The sequence below is a fragment of the Grammomys surdaster genome, unplaced genomic scaffold, assembly GCF_004785775.1.
Source record: "Grammomys surdaster isolate TR1022 unplaced genomic scaffold, NIH_TR_1.0 130, whole genome shotgun sequence".
In the NCBI taxonomy this organism is placed as follows: Eukaryota; Metazoa; Chordata; class Mammalia; order Rodentia; family Muridae; genus Grammomys; species Grammomys surdaster.
The window spans coordinates 12,401,958-12,416,645 of NW_021604588.1; positions in this window are offsets into that span (position 1 = coordinate 12,401,958).

Here is a 14,688-nt window from a genome sequence, read left to right on the forward strand (position 1 = left end):
GGCTTTGCCTCTAACTTTGAGACAGGGGTCTCACGTACCTTCTTAGACTGTCCTGATTCACAGATCATCACAGAGCCCTGTTCATATGGTGCTGGGGACCATACCTAGGGCGTGGCCCATGCTGGGCAAACAGCACACCATCAAATAAGCTTTGTAATTTTTGGCAAGTTACTTGGAGTTTGTAAATGTCAGCACTGTTAGGTGATAATCAACTGGCAGAACGGTTGTGAAAATCACTGCAAATTACTACGTATTCATTATTGAGAATAACCCCCTCCCCTCCTCTTTCTCCTAGCTGTCTGGATTACACAGAGTATAGCATTCGGGGATTAAGTGTTCCAAAAGGAAGTATTCCTAATCCCCAAAGGCTCTTTCTAGTAAAAATCAAGACATCCTGTTCTTTCATAGAGATATGCTAAGTGTGGAAGTGGCACACAGACATACATGCACACATAGTAATGAAGTCTCCAAATAAAAGAGTCAAATATTTAAACTGATGTTTATATTATACAGTGTCATACACATAACATCACATAGTTTCTCACTAATATGTACAACTTTTTATGTGTTATGTATCTGTTTAAAACTACCATTTACTGGGGGCTGGAGACAGCAGTCAAGAGCACTGACTACTCTTGCTGAGTTCAAATCCCAGCTCTACATGGTGGCTCAAAACCATCTGTAATGGGATCTTCCGGTGTCTGAAGACAGCTACAGTGTACTCATATCCATAAAATAAATTCTAAGAAAAAAAAACTACCATTTAATTCAGACACGGTCTCACTCTGTAACTTACAGAGGCAACAGAAACCCTGTCTCAAAGTAGTAACAACAAAAACAAAAAGGTATCGTTGGGACTAGGGAGCTTGCTCAGCATCTAAGAGCTCTTGCTGACTTTGCAGAGGACCTGAGTTCAGCTCCTGGTACCCAGTTTTCCAGTCACAACATATAGACAACTCCAGATCCAGGGAATCTGGCACCTTTTCCTGGCCTCCTGGGACATTGTGCTCACATGGACAAAACCTAACACTTAGATACACACACAATTAAATGTTTTTTTAAAAACATATATTTTCAAAAAGGTAATGGTCAGAATAAAGTCAGAAATAAACTATGTAGGAGGTTTTGGCGGGGGGGGGGGCGGTTAGAGACTAGGAATGGGTCTAGAGTTCCTTATGTTGTGATGATGGTCTCCCAGTCTTGAACATACTGAAAATCACTGAAGAGCTAGGGAAGTGTTCCAGTCAGTAAACATCTTGCCACGGGAGCATGAAGCCCTGAGTTAGATCCCCAGAGTCCATATAAAGTGCAGAGCCAGCAAGCTTGTATACACTTAGCACTGGGGAGGTGGAGACGTGACGATCCCTAGGGCTTGCTGTCAGCTGCTTTAGACAAATCAGTGAGCTCCAGGGTCAATGAAAAATGTTGTCTCAAAAAATAAGGTGGAGAGGGTTTAAAAAAAAAAAACCCTTTTATTTGTTTGAAGTAATTGTTGTCTTGGAGGCTTATTGCTGAATAAGCTCACCCTTTCTGGCTCTTTCTGAATTCTGGCTGGCTGGTTCAACTCATCTGTTCTGGCCCAAACTCCTTTCCAAGCTGACTGATTCAGTCTGACTTCTCTCAGCTCCTCGCTGAACTGCTCTGCTCGGCCTCATACTCACTCTGGCGTTCTGTTGGAATCTTCTGGCTCCTTCTCATTCTTTTGGATTGTTCTGTTTTCACCTGTGTTTAACTTGTTCTGTCTGCCACCTATCTCTGTAGAACTGTCCCTGTAAAAGGTACCCCTGAACTCCACAAACCGAATGGCCGTGCACTCCACTCCACTGCACTGCCTCTCAACTCCTGACTCAACCTAACTGAATTCCTAGATAGTCCTTTGCCCTTGTCTAGGAATTGCTTGCACTATCTTCAGCGATGATGTTCTCACTGTTCAATATCAGAGAAATCTTTTTATGTATTTGGTCTGGGATTTTTGTTGTTTGATTTATTTGCTGTGGCAGTTGCTTTTATTTTTAGAAAGAGGACTCTTGTAGCCACTGGCTGGCCTCAGGTTTGTTCTGTAGCTGAGGGATGGTCTTGAACCCTTGCTCCTCCTGAGTGCCAGGATTAGGGCATGAACAACCACACTCCTACTCCACACTGACTTCCCAGCCATGATAGCATCCTCCCCATCTGCCGATGCAGACAGGAACTAGCCTGAAATCCCCATCTTACTAACCTACTTTGTTTTTCAAAAAAGATAGCATGTTAGGTGTGGGGCACACCTTTGATCCAAAGGCTCAAGAGGCAGAGGCAGACAGATTTCAGTGAGTTCAAAGCCAATTATTCTACATAGCTTCTGGTGTGCCAGGGCTAAAGAGTGAGACCGTGTGTGTGTGTGTGTGTGTGTGTGTGTGTGTGTGTGTGTGAGAGAGAGAGAGAGAGAGAGAGAGAGAGAGAGAGAGAGAGAGAGAGAGGACTCATAGAAAGAAGATCATATTTTTATTTAGTTGAGAGTGGAGGGGGAGGGGGACAGGCATGCTCAGCACATGCTGGGGTCAGAGGACAAGTTTCAGGAGTGAGTTCTCTCCTTCCACTCTGAGGAGCCTGCAGATTGAACTCAGGTCCTCAGATTTGTTGCCATCTCCCTACCCTCAAGCTATTTTCATGGGCCATTCCTAGGATCTTGTATTGCTCAGCTCCCTCCAAAAACCAAGTGTCAGGATGAAATTATACAGATGAACAATTGTAGTAAGGGACTTGTGACAGACAGGAACTAGGGAGGGCACCTGGGAAAGCACTCAGATCACAATACAAGCTATCCCCTGAATGAAAGCAAAGGTAGAGCAGGAGCTTCTAGACTTCTTGGGGGAAGTAGAAAGGTTGTGCAAAGCTGTTGGCAGCTCTCAAGCCAAAGCTGTTGACAGTGAAAAGGACCAACTGTCCCCTGGAAATGGGCTTCACTTGGTAACCCAGTTGTTTCTATTCATTGGCCAGAAGCAAACCAAGGAAGTGTGGCCAGGGAGAACATCCAACAAGCAGTCTCAGAGCCCAGGAGCTGGTGAGATGTGTACGCTCCTGTCAGCAAGTGGGCACTTCAGGGTATCACCTACTGAGAATGAAGTAGTGAAATCTCGAACTAAAATAGTTGTCTCAGGAGGCACAGGCAGGCAAGTCTCCATGAGTTCAGGGCCAGCCTGATCTACATCATGAATCCAGGTCAGCCAGGACTTCATAGCAGTATTTTGTCTCAAATGACAGATACTAAATTAAATATTTGAATACTTTGGTTTTTTTTTTCAAATACATCAGTATTTTTTTTCTTCATATACCTCGAGGCTTTCTTTTTGTAGGCAGGGTCTTACTATATCTTTGACTGCCTCAATTTCATTATTCTCAGCTTCTCAAGTATCGAAATTACAAGTATGTACCACCTTTTTTTCTCTTTTGTTAGAAGAATATATATGTATTGTTAATATACTATATGATATATATCATATATATGCACAGAGAGAGAGACAGAGAGAGAGAGAGAGAGAGAGAGAGAGAGAGAGAGAGAGAGAGAGAGGATCTCACACATCCTAGGCTGGCCTCAAACCCACAATGAAGACAAAAATAACCTCAAACTATTGATCTTCCCCCCTCCACCTCCCGAAGGTGAGAATTCCAGGCATGCACTGCTGGGAATCTAATCCAGGACGTCATGCTTTTTAGGCAAACACTCTACCAGCGTAGCCAAATCTCAGACTCAATTAGTACAATTTTTTACAAATACTCTTTTTTTTAATGAACTGTTCTTCTTTATCCTTAGTAAGTTCTATGTTCTAAGCCCATCTGGGACCCAAGGTCATAGCTCAGACAGTGGTAGAACACTTCTGTAGCATACAAGAGGCCCTGAGTTCAACCATTTGTACCAAAAATACCTTGTCTGATCTTAAAGTAACAACTATAGCGCTCTCTCGCTCTCTCTCTCTCTCTCTCTCTCTCTCTCTCTCTCTCTCTCTATTTCTTGAGATAGGATTTCTTTATATAGCTTTTGCTGTCGCAAAACTCACTAGGTAGCCCAGGCTAGCCTTGAACTCACAGAGATCCTACTGCCTCTGCCTCTGCCTCTGGAATGCTGGGATCAAAGCCGTGTACCATAGCCACCCAAGTACAGCCCTCGTGTAGTTACTGTCTACATAATGTATCCTTTCCCAACTTTTAGTTTTAAGAGACTTGTGCTCATGAATCTAAACTAGTTCTCTTGCTGACAGCCTATAACAGAATCTTGCTTGCAGCCTTATCCAGGCTGACAATCTATGATAGACCTGCTTGCAGGGTAATAGGTCAGCAGGCCACAAAGCCCTTTCCAGTTTTGTCTTATTTTGTTTTGTTTTGCTTTGTTTTACAAGAGGGCTAATGCCAAGATTACACCAATTCTCCCAGAGAGAAGAGGAGCATTTTGTAACTCATTTTATATAAGACATAGTGGTACATACTGTGTTACATACCTGTAATCCTAGATGTTAGGCCATGTGATTTTAAGTTTGAGGCCAGCCTGTACCACCTAGTGAGAGTCTCTTCTAGCAAATAGAAAGGAAAGTGAACTGGGCCTAACAGCCTGTCTGTAGTCTTAGGACTTGGAAAGTGAAAGCAGGAAGATTATAAATTCAAGGTTATCCTTGGCTACATAGTAAATTTGAACCAGCTTGAACTACCTGAGACCCTATCTCAAAACTATCAGAAAAGCAGGGAGAGGTGAGATGGCTTAGTTGGTAAAGTGCCTGGCACCCAACACAAGGACTAGACTTGAGATTTCCAGCACCTTCAGAAAAGCTGGGTGTGGTCACCCTTTCTACAACCCTAGCACTAGTTGGGCAGAGACAGGTAGAGTGTGATAACTAGCCAGTCAAGCCAATAGGTGAGCTCTGGGTTCAGTGAGAGACCCTGTCTCAAAAGATAAGTTGAACCAGGAGGCAAAGGCAGGCAGATCTCTTTGAGGCCTGTTTTAAATAGTAAGTTCCAGGGCTGCACAATTCGACCCTGTCTCTCTCACACACTGATTAGGTGGAGGGCGGGGGAGAGTCAAGCTGAGGGCAGCAAGCTGGCACCACCCACTCCTCTCTGCTTCTTGAGCACCCATCTCACGCTCCAGCAATAGTGATTTCCCCCACAACCGTGTACCAGGAACTGTGAGCTAAAATAAACTCTCAGATTTAAAACGTGAACAGTGATATTGGAAGGACCATGGCATCAGCCTCTTCCTTCTACATGCACAGACACAAGTGCACATATGACCATCTAGACCTGTGCACAAACATGTATTATACATGCATATACTTCCAATATACACATGCAAAAGCTGGGGGGGGGGAAACTATGTATTCCCAAAAGCAGGAAGGGATTCTGAATGTTTCAAATTTTTTTAAAAAAAGTGATTTTTAAAAATGATACTTAAGGTCATGGGTATATTTAACCCAATACAAACACCACACAGTGTCTACATAGCTGTGAACATCACAGCTGTAGATAATGTACAATTTGTTGGTACAGTTTTGCCCTCAACTTTCTATATAGCCAAGCCTGGCCCTGAACTCTGGTCCCCCTGCCTCCATCTCCCAGGCCTGTGTGACACACCCAATTATTGGTAATCACTGATAGCCCTCCGCCCAGTCTTCCCCACTCTCCCCAGGCTGCAGTGACCATTCTCCTCTCAGCCTCTATGAGATCAGCTTCTCTAGAACCCACAAGGGAGTGAAATCACGCAGTCTTACCATCATCTGTCTGGCCTGTTGCTTAGTGCTGTCTAATTTCATGTATGTTGTAATTTGTGTGGTCATGCGAATGCATGTTCTTCAGTGTGCATGTGAGCACGCACACACATGCCTATGTATTTGGAGGCCAGAGGCCAACGATGGGCTTCATTTAAAGACATAGTAACCTTTATTATGTGAGCTTCATGACCTGTCTCTCCCAGCCTTGATTTTCTCAGACACAACTCCACTCCCTTGCCTTCCAACACAGCCAGTCTTGACGCAATGCTGGCAGGAAGCTTGCCCTGCTGGAGCCGTGCCTCCACAAACCTGCTGACTTGGAGGAGTCTTTTTCCTTTCATCATATTTCATTAGAATTTTCTGTGATCTTCTTTTCTTTAAACTCTCTTCTTCCTCAGGGGACAGCTTGGCTCCCTCCTTGAATCACGTGCTCTCCCACAGTCTGTACTGTGTGCTATCAATGAGCGTGCTGCAGGTCTTCACTGGGGTCTTGGTGTGGACCAGCTTGTTACTGGATGCGTTGCAGACAGCATCAGTAGTACTTGTTTTGTCAGTACAGCAGTCAGCACATCCAACCTCAGGATGTGGTACTTCTTATGGCCGCCTCTACTGAGTGTGTTTGACAGGGGCTAGTCTCCCAGGGATTGCTCTGTCCCTGTCTCCTCAGGGCTTGGATTGCACGTGTTATCCTAGGATTAGAACTACACCTGGTTTTTTGAGTTCTGGGGATCAGACTCCAGTCCTTGTCCTTTCAAGATAAACACTTTACTGAGCTTTTTAAAAATAATTATTTCATGTATATGAGTACACTGTTGCTGTCTTTCAGGCACACCAGAAGAGGGCATCGGATCCCAGTACAGATGGTTATGAGCCACCATGTGATTGCTGGAAATTGAATTCAGGACCTCTGGAAGAGCAGTCAGTCTTAACCTCTGAGCCACCTCTCCAGTGCCCACCTCCACCCCCTACACACGCATGTGCACTCGTACACACACACACACACTCACACACACACCCCTCTTAGCTCTCTCACTGCTGATTCATTGTACCTATGACTGGGTATGTGTGAAGTATGTGAGTGAAGAAGCCTCCACCATAGCACACATGTGGAGGTCAGAGGTCAATTTTCTGAATTGGTTCTCTCCTTGGGCCCTTGTTCCAGGAGTTGAACTCAGGCTGTGAGGCTTGTACCTCCTGTGATTTCTCATGCTGAGCCATCTACCCAGCTCCTTCTTCCTGCCCCCTCCCCCCACCCTGTTTTTTTTTTTAGACAGGGTCCTGCTATGAAGCACAGACTGGCTCAGAACTCAACAATTCCCCCTCCTGTGCCTTCCAAACACTGGAAATTCTGATGTTCATCAACACACCCAGCCAGCCTCATTGCTTTTGTGGCTGAGCAGTATTCCAGTGAGGTTTTGTGTGTCATTTTGTTTTTCCATTCGACCATTGATAGACATAAAGATAATGTGTCGGTTCTGGCCATTTTGAGTGCATCAAACACAATTTTAACAAGCAAATCTAGCAAAACATAAAAACTGATATAACCAAATTTCACTTGTTTTGTCTTTTTTAAAATGAGATCAGTTTAATATATAGAATGTCTACTTTAAAGAATTTATGTCTGTACCTTAAAGAGTGCATCTTTACATATAGATAAAAGCTGTGGGACTGAGCAGTGGTATCACATCCATTTAATCCCAGCAAGCAGAGGCAGGCAGGTCTCTGAGTTGAGGCCAGCCTGGTCTACAGAGCTAGTTCCAGGACACCCAGGGCTACACAGAGAAACTCTTGTCTTAAACAAACAAACAAACAAAAAAACAAAAAACAAAAAACAAAAAACAAAAACAAAAAAAAAACAAACCAAAAGAAGCCTTCCTTCCTGGAATGCCCGAAATGAATATTTTCCCAACTGCTCCTGGTAACGGTAAGGCTGGGAAAGAAAAAGACATGGAGGGTAAGTGAATTTGAGAAAACCTGCATGCCCTTCCCACATCTCGGAGAGTCCCACTGTATGGTATTAGCATGTCAAACACAATGAGTAACACTCTGAGGGAGGATATTTGCTTATCTTTGTTTAAATCGCTGTTCTTCCAAAGTTACCTAAGCAAGCACAGCATCTTTTCTCCCAAAGAAGAAAGAACCTGGACTGGCTTGTCCAGTGCACAGTGCGTGTGCATTGCCTTTCCTAGTCTGTGTGCTGGAGCTAGTGAAAAAGAGAACCAGCCCAGCAGGTTGCAGCCTGCCTCAGAGTCTGGGTGTGCCAGTAACTAGCTATATATATGCTACTACTTCATATTGTTGTCAGTTCATTCCTCTGCAGAGTGAAGGCAATGACGTTGAGCTGTTTAAGCTCCTTTCCAGCTCTGGGTTTATATTAGCACATGGTGGCCATGCTTCTCTGCGTTCCTATACTTTACAGAGAATCTGAGCAGTATGTCCCGGGAACAGCTTTCTAATCACCAGGAATCGATTAGCGTCAAGCACATACAAACTTGGCAGCTTAAAATCTCAAGGGTTAAGCCAGTGTGGTAGTACATGTGTAATCCCAGCTCTTGGGAGATGGAGGCAGGAAGAGAAGCAGTTCAAGGTCAGTCTTGGCTACATAAAGTCCAACCTGGACCATATAAAAACCCTGTCTCAAAAAAGGGGTTGGTGGTAGGGTGTCTCAGTGGGTAAGGACATTTGCCATCAAGCCTGATGGCCTGAGTTTGATCCCCAAAATCCACATGGTAGAAGAAAACTACTGAAAGTTTCACTCTTATCTCCATGTCTTGTATGTACGTGCACATGTAAATAAACATAATAAAAAATAATAAGTCTTCAGCACATTATCTATTTTATTTTATGTTTGTGATGAGGTTTCATTGTGAAGCTCCGACTGTCCTGGAACTCACTCTGTAGACCAGGCTGGCCTCAAACTCAGAGAGAACACAGCCTGCCTCTGCCTCCAAGGGCTGGGATTAAAGATGTGAGCCACCTCTGTCCAGCTCATTTGTACATTTTTATATAAAGTCAGAACTTAATATACCAGTAAGATGAATGCCAGCCCCGTCCTTATTGATCTCACAGTTTAGAAGGACAGGCATTCATTTGTACAATGACAACAAGCTGCAGATGGGAACATGCAGAAGCACAAACATCAGTGCCATTGACATTTTTTGTGCTTTTAAACATTTTCATTTATTCTGTGACAATTTCATAATGCATACAATGCTTTGATCATGTTCATTGTCCTTTTCTTATCCCTTTCTACTTCTGCAAAACATCTTCATCCCTCAAAGCTCCTTCCCACGTCTTTAATTGTTTTCCTGTAATCCACTGAGTTTGCTCAGTGTGCTGGCTAGTTTTATGTCAACTTGACACAAACTGGAGTTACCTGAAAGGGAACATCAATTAAATGTCTCCTTAAGTTCTGGCTCTAAGGCATTTTCTTAATTGGTGAGTGATGGGATTGGGGAGTGAGCAGCTCAGTGTGGGTGGGGTCACCCTTGGCCTGATGGTCCTGCTTTCTATAAGAAAGCCACCAGCGCCGGGCGGTGGTGGCGCACGCCTTTAATCCCAGCACTTGGGAGGCAGAGGCAGGTGGATTTCTGAGTTCGAGGCCAGCCTGGTCTACAGAGTGAGTTCCAGGACAGCCAGGGCTACACAGAGAAACCCTGTCTCAGAGAGAAAAACAAAAAACAAAACAAAACAAAACAAAACAAAAAAGAAAGCCACCAGCAAGCAAGCACCCCTCCATGGCCTTTGTATCAGCTCCTGCCTCCAGGTTCCTACCCTGGCTTCTTTCAAGGATGATCACGAATGAGACACATAAACCCTTTCCTCCCCAAGTTGCTTTAGTCATGGTGTTTCATCATAGCAATTGTAAACCCTCACACATTCAGGGTTGCTTGCATGACTGTGGATTGGGATTATTTGCTGAAGCCAAGGCAGTAACAAAATGCCTACCTACAGCCCTGAAAAAAAACATGCTCCTCTCCTCCATTGACTGCCCGTAGCTCCCCAGTGGTGGAGCTTCATGAGTTCCTCTCTCATCCTCATCAGCATTCAGTAGAATGCTGATGGACCCATTATTGTCCGGGACTTGTGTAAGTAACCATGGCTGCTGAGTTCATGAGTACAATGGCCAAGTCATATCCAGAAGTCGTTTCACAGTGCTCCTCCCCTCCCCCAGGTCCTCCCCCTCCCCAGGTCCTCCCTCTCCCCCAGCTCCTCCCTGTCCTCCAGCTCTTATTCTTCTAGTCCCCTCTTCCAAGATCTTCCCTTGGCCTGGAGGGTGGTGTTTAAGACATCTTGTTCTGTAGCCCAGGACAGATTTAAACCAGCACCATGCCTGGTGCAATTTTTAATTTATAAAATAAATTTATCTTGGTTACTTAAAATTTGGAAATTAGCTGGGCGGTGGTGGCGCACACCTTTAATCCCAGCACTTGGGAGGCAGAGGCAGGCGGATTTCTGAGTTCGAGGCCAGCCTGGTCTACAGAGTGAGTTCCAGGACAGCCCGGGCTATAAGGAGAAACCCTGTCTCGAAAAACCAAAAAAAGAGAAAAAAAGAGAGAAAAAAAACTTGGAAATTTAAAGCAATTTACACATTTTTTTATTTAAAGAAAATAAAGTAACAATGTTTAGAAATCCTTCATTTTCCTTCCTGGGGAGATGCCTCCATGGATGACTGTGCATACTGTGCAAGTGTGAGTTCAAATCCTCAGCAACTGAGTAACATACAGGTGTGCCCTAGCAGGTTTGTTACCCAATGATGTGGGGGGTGACTGGAGAGGTCTGATTTTCTGCATGCATGGAGCATATATAACCCCACACATACACACGTTTGTATGCAAACACCCATATACCCCAGACAGACACAGACGTTAAATAAAAAAACAGATAAGTAGGCACAGTTGAACATCTCCATGTATGAGAACACTTCAGAACCAAGGGAAATAGCTGTCAGACGGTTTAATCTTTTGGGAGAGTGAGGAGAGTAACCTCTTTGTTCAGCAGTTCGTAAGGGCCCTGTAAGGGTGAAATGAATCAAAGACAATATAATTGACTCACTGTTCCCAAAAATAACTCAACTGTGTCCCACATGAAGTGCCACACAGGTCACTGTGACACACTCCACAGAGACATAACTAGCTGGCATATACAGTGGCTTGTCACGTGTTTAGCAGAGGAAGACTTCATTGTTGTTGAGCTTTTGTTAAGCATTATTATTATTTGGTTTTTCGAGACAGGGTTTCTCTGTGTAGCTCTGGCTGTCCTGGAACTCGCTCTGTAGACCAGGCTGGACTTGAACTCAGAAATCTGCCTGCCTCTGCCTCCCAAGTGCTGGGATTAAAGGCATGCGCCACCACTGCCTGGCTTGTTAAGCATTATGATAGTTATTTATCATACATGTACAATAGAATTGTGGGCCATTTAGAAAGTCTGAGGGCTTGGCTTTTGCTTTTAACAGTGCAGGGCTGGAGATCTGGCTCAGCAGTAAAGAGTACCTGATTTGGGGTCTCAGCACCCACACAGATGCACACACATACTCGTGTGCTTAATTTTTTTTTCTTTTTAGTGCTAGACTTACCTTTAAGGCTCCAGCCAGATAAATGTTGCTCTCTTCTGTCCCTCCTGCTTTCTTTGAGACAAGGTTTCACGTAACCTATGCTGGTTTCAAACTCCCACAGCAACTATGAGACCTTGAAGTTTTGATCCTCCAGTGTTGGGATTATGAGCATATGCTACCACTGTTGGTTGATCTGGTTCTGGGAATTGACCCCAGGGCTTGTGCATGCTAGACACACACTCTACCAACTGAACTGCATCACAATACGTTCTTTTCTTTCTTTTTTTCTATGAGACAGGGTCTTGCTAGGTAGGCCAGGCTGGCCTTGAACTCACAGATCCACTTGTCTCTGCCTCCCAAGTGTGGGATTAAAGCTTTTTTTTTTTTCATGGACTCAAGTAACTAATACAAATTTGACTAATAATACCTTTATTTTGTCTTCCTTATCACTGACTTTATTTAAATTTTTACTTTATTAGCCAATTGGTGGTGGCACATGCCTTTAATCCCAGCACTCAGGAGGCAGAGGCAGGCAGATCTCTGTGAGGCCAACCAGGTCTACAGAGCAAGTTCCAGGACAGCCAGGGCTACACAGAAAAACCAATATATAGTCAAACTTGTGTGTACGTGTGCTGTGGTGTGTGTCTGCCTGCATGGGATGGTCCACATATGAAGCTAGAGGACAACTTTTCTAAGTCACTTCTCTCCTTGAACCAGGGATAGGACTCTGGTCATCAAGCTTACAGTAGGTGCTTTTATCTGATGAGGCATCTCACTGGCCCTATTTACTTATACTGTCTGTTGCCTTATGCCAGATCTAGAAAGAGAGAAGGAGGGGGAAGGAGGGAGGGAAAGAGGGGGGAGGGAAGGAGACAGAGTGTTTAGGGATGTTAGATTTAATTTTTAATATTTTTGTGTTTTCTTTTTTAAGGTTTTTTTTTTTCCTCTCTCTCTCTTTCCTTTCTTAGACAAGGTCTTGCTATGAAGTTTTCTGGCTGCAGACATGGCTCAGTGGTTAAGAGTGCAGGTGTGGGCACAGGAACCACGCACAATACCTGTTTTTTGCTGTGAATATTTTTAAGTGTTTAGGGGCAAAACACTCTGGACGATGACTTCAATTCCTTCTTGCCCCCAGTTCTCCATATCTAGTCACTCTGCATTTGTAAGGATTGCACTGCCGACACGGGAAGAGTGGCTGGGCGAGGGGAAAGAATTTCCTATGTGTGACTAGTTAGAAAACTATTCTACACATGAACCGTCCTGGTGTGAATTAGACTCGATGACGACAGAAATGTGTGAGGACTGACAAGATAAGGGAAATAAGGAAATCCATAAAACTTGCTATGTGGACAAGTCAAAGGGCACTTCCGAGAACTGTGCCTTCATTTCAGGTTTGCAAACCACTTAGATATGGTGTTACATATCTAAGAGGAGAGAGAGAGAGAGAGAGAGAGAGAGAGAGAGAGAGAGAGGAGAAGAGACGAGACAATGTAAATGAAGTGATAGAATGTCAGCCCAAGGATTGAGTCCTCAGTGTTTTAATAGAACCAGTACATCACTAGCAATAACTGTATTATACGTATTATAGACCAGGCAGAATAAAGCCTTTTTGTTTTTTTTAATGCAGCATCTTACATTATAGTCCTGAGTGGCTGGCCTAGAACTCACCACATAGCCCAGCCTGGCCTCTGCCTCCTGACTGCACTGGTGGGATTATGGCCTGTGGCACTATGCTCAGCAGGGACAGTGAATTCCTTTTTTCTTCTCCTCACCGTTCTCCCTTTTCAGCTGTGATGACCAAGTGTAACGATTTCCTTTGGTTTGGTGGTGGTGGGGGGCAGGAAACTAACTGAAGGGTTTGGATTTCGGCACCAGCATAACTAGTGTCTCACTTTGCTCTCATTAAATCAAAGCACACTGCAGTGACTCGCTGCCTACAATTAAATATCTAGCTTGTCAGTGGTCCAGATGGGAAGGAAAGCAGTCCTTCCAACTTCAGAACTTTGCACTTAATCCTACATACTCCACACAGTAACATGAAAGCAGTTTTACTCTCATTAAACAGATATTTTTCAAAAGGCTCAGAGAAACTAAATATCAGTAACTTGCAAAAGTAACCAGTTAAAGAGTGGCAAAGACTGAAACCTAGTACCCATATTGTTTCATACTTGAGTATAAACAGAGACAATTCTCTTGAGTTTATTTCTGATGGCTAAGTCTGGCGCTCTTTAAAAAAACAGTACTACTAATTCTACCGGTAATGTGCAACATTTGAAGGTTAGTGCCTATTTACCTTCCACAGGAAGTGGTAACACAGCAAGAAGCAAATATAAACTAAAGAGGATTCTAGCTGTCACCAAACATACCAGATACTACTAAGGAGAATAAAGGAAGTCACAGACAAAAGCTTTGGCACAGTCCTAGAGCCTGAAGTGCGACAATGTGCTGTGGGGGATGGTTTCCAGAAGAGCTTCTAAATCTAAATACTGTCTGCTAGGGAGAGTATTATTTGAATTAAGACAGTTCTTCAATAATGTGCAGGACTGTGACATCACACCACCGTCCCGCTAAGTATCTTAGCAGCTGCTGTTCACACTGTAAACATCTGCACAGTGACAGCTGAGATACTTTTTATCAGTCCATTTCATTGACTAATCATTTGAAAAAATCTTATGTGTGTGGGTCCTTTACCTGAATTTATGAACCATCTGTGTGCCTCTGCCCTCAGCCAGAGAGTGTATGATCTCCTGGAACCAGAGTTACAGACAGCTCTGACAAAAGCTTTGTAGGTGCTGGGAACTGAATATAAATCCTTTAGTGCAGTCGGTGCTCTTAACCACTGCTGAGTCAGTCTCTAGTTCTCATTTCTTCTTTTTGGCTTTCAGTGACAGGGTTCCTCTGTGTAGCCCTGGCTGTCCTGGGACTCCTTGTATACCAAGCCAGTCTTGAACTCACAGAGATCCGCCTACTTCTGCCACCAGAGTGCTGGGATCAAAGGCATGCACTACCACCCTGGCTTCATTTTTTAAAGTTTACTTATTAGTTTTGTTTTTCTTTTTGTTTTTTTTTGTTTGTTTGTTTTGTTTTTTTAGAGACAGGGTTTCTCTGTGTAGCCCTGGCTGTCCTGGAACTCACTCGGTAGACCAGGCTGGCTTCGAACTCAGAAATCCGCCTGTCTCTCCCTCCCAAGTGCTGGGATTAAAGGCGTGTGCCACCACCGCCCAGCAGTTTTGTTTTTCAATACAGGGTTTGTGTAGCCCTAGTTGTCCTATAACTCACTCTGTAGACCAGACTAGCCTTGAATTCAGCAATCTGCTTACTTCCCAAATCTGGGATTGTGACCATGCATGGCTGATGTTTTTGCCCCCATGAATATATGTGCATGCCTGCAGAGGCCAG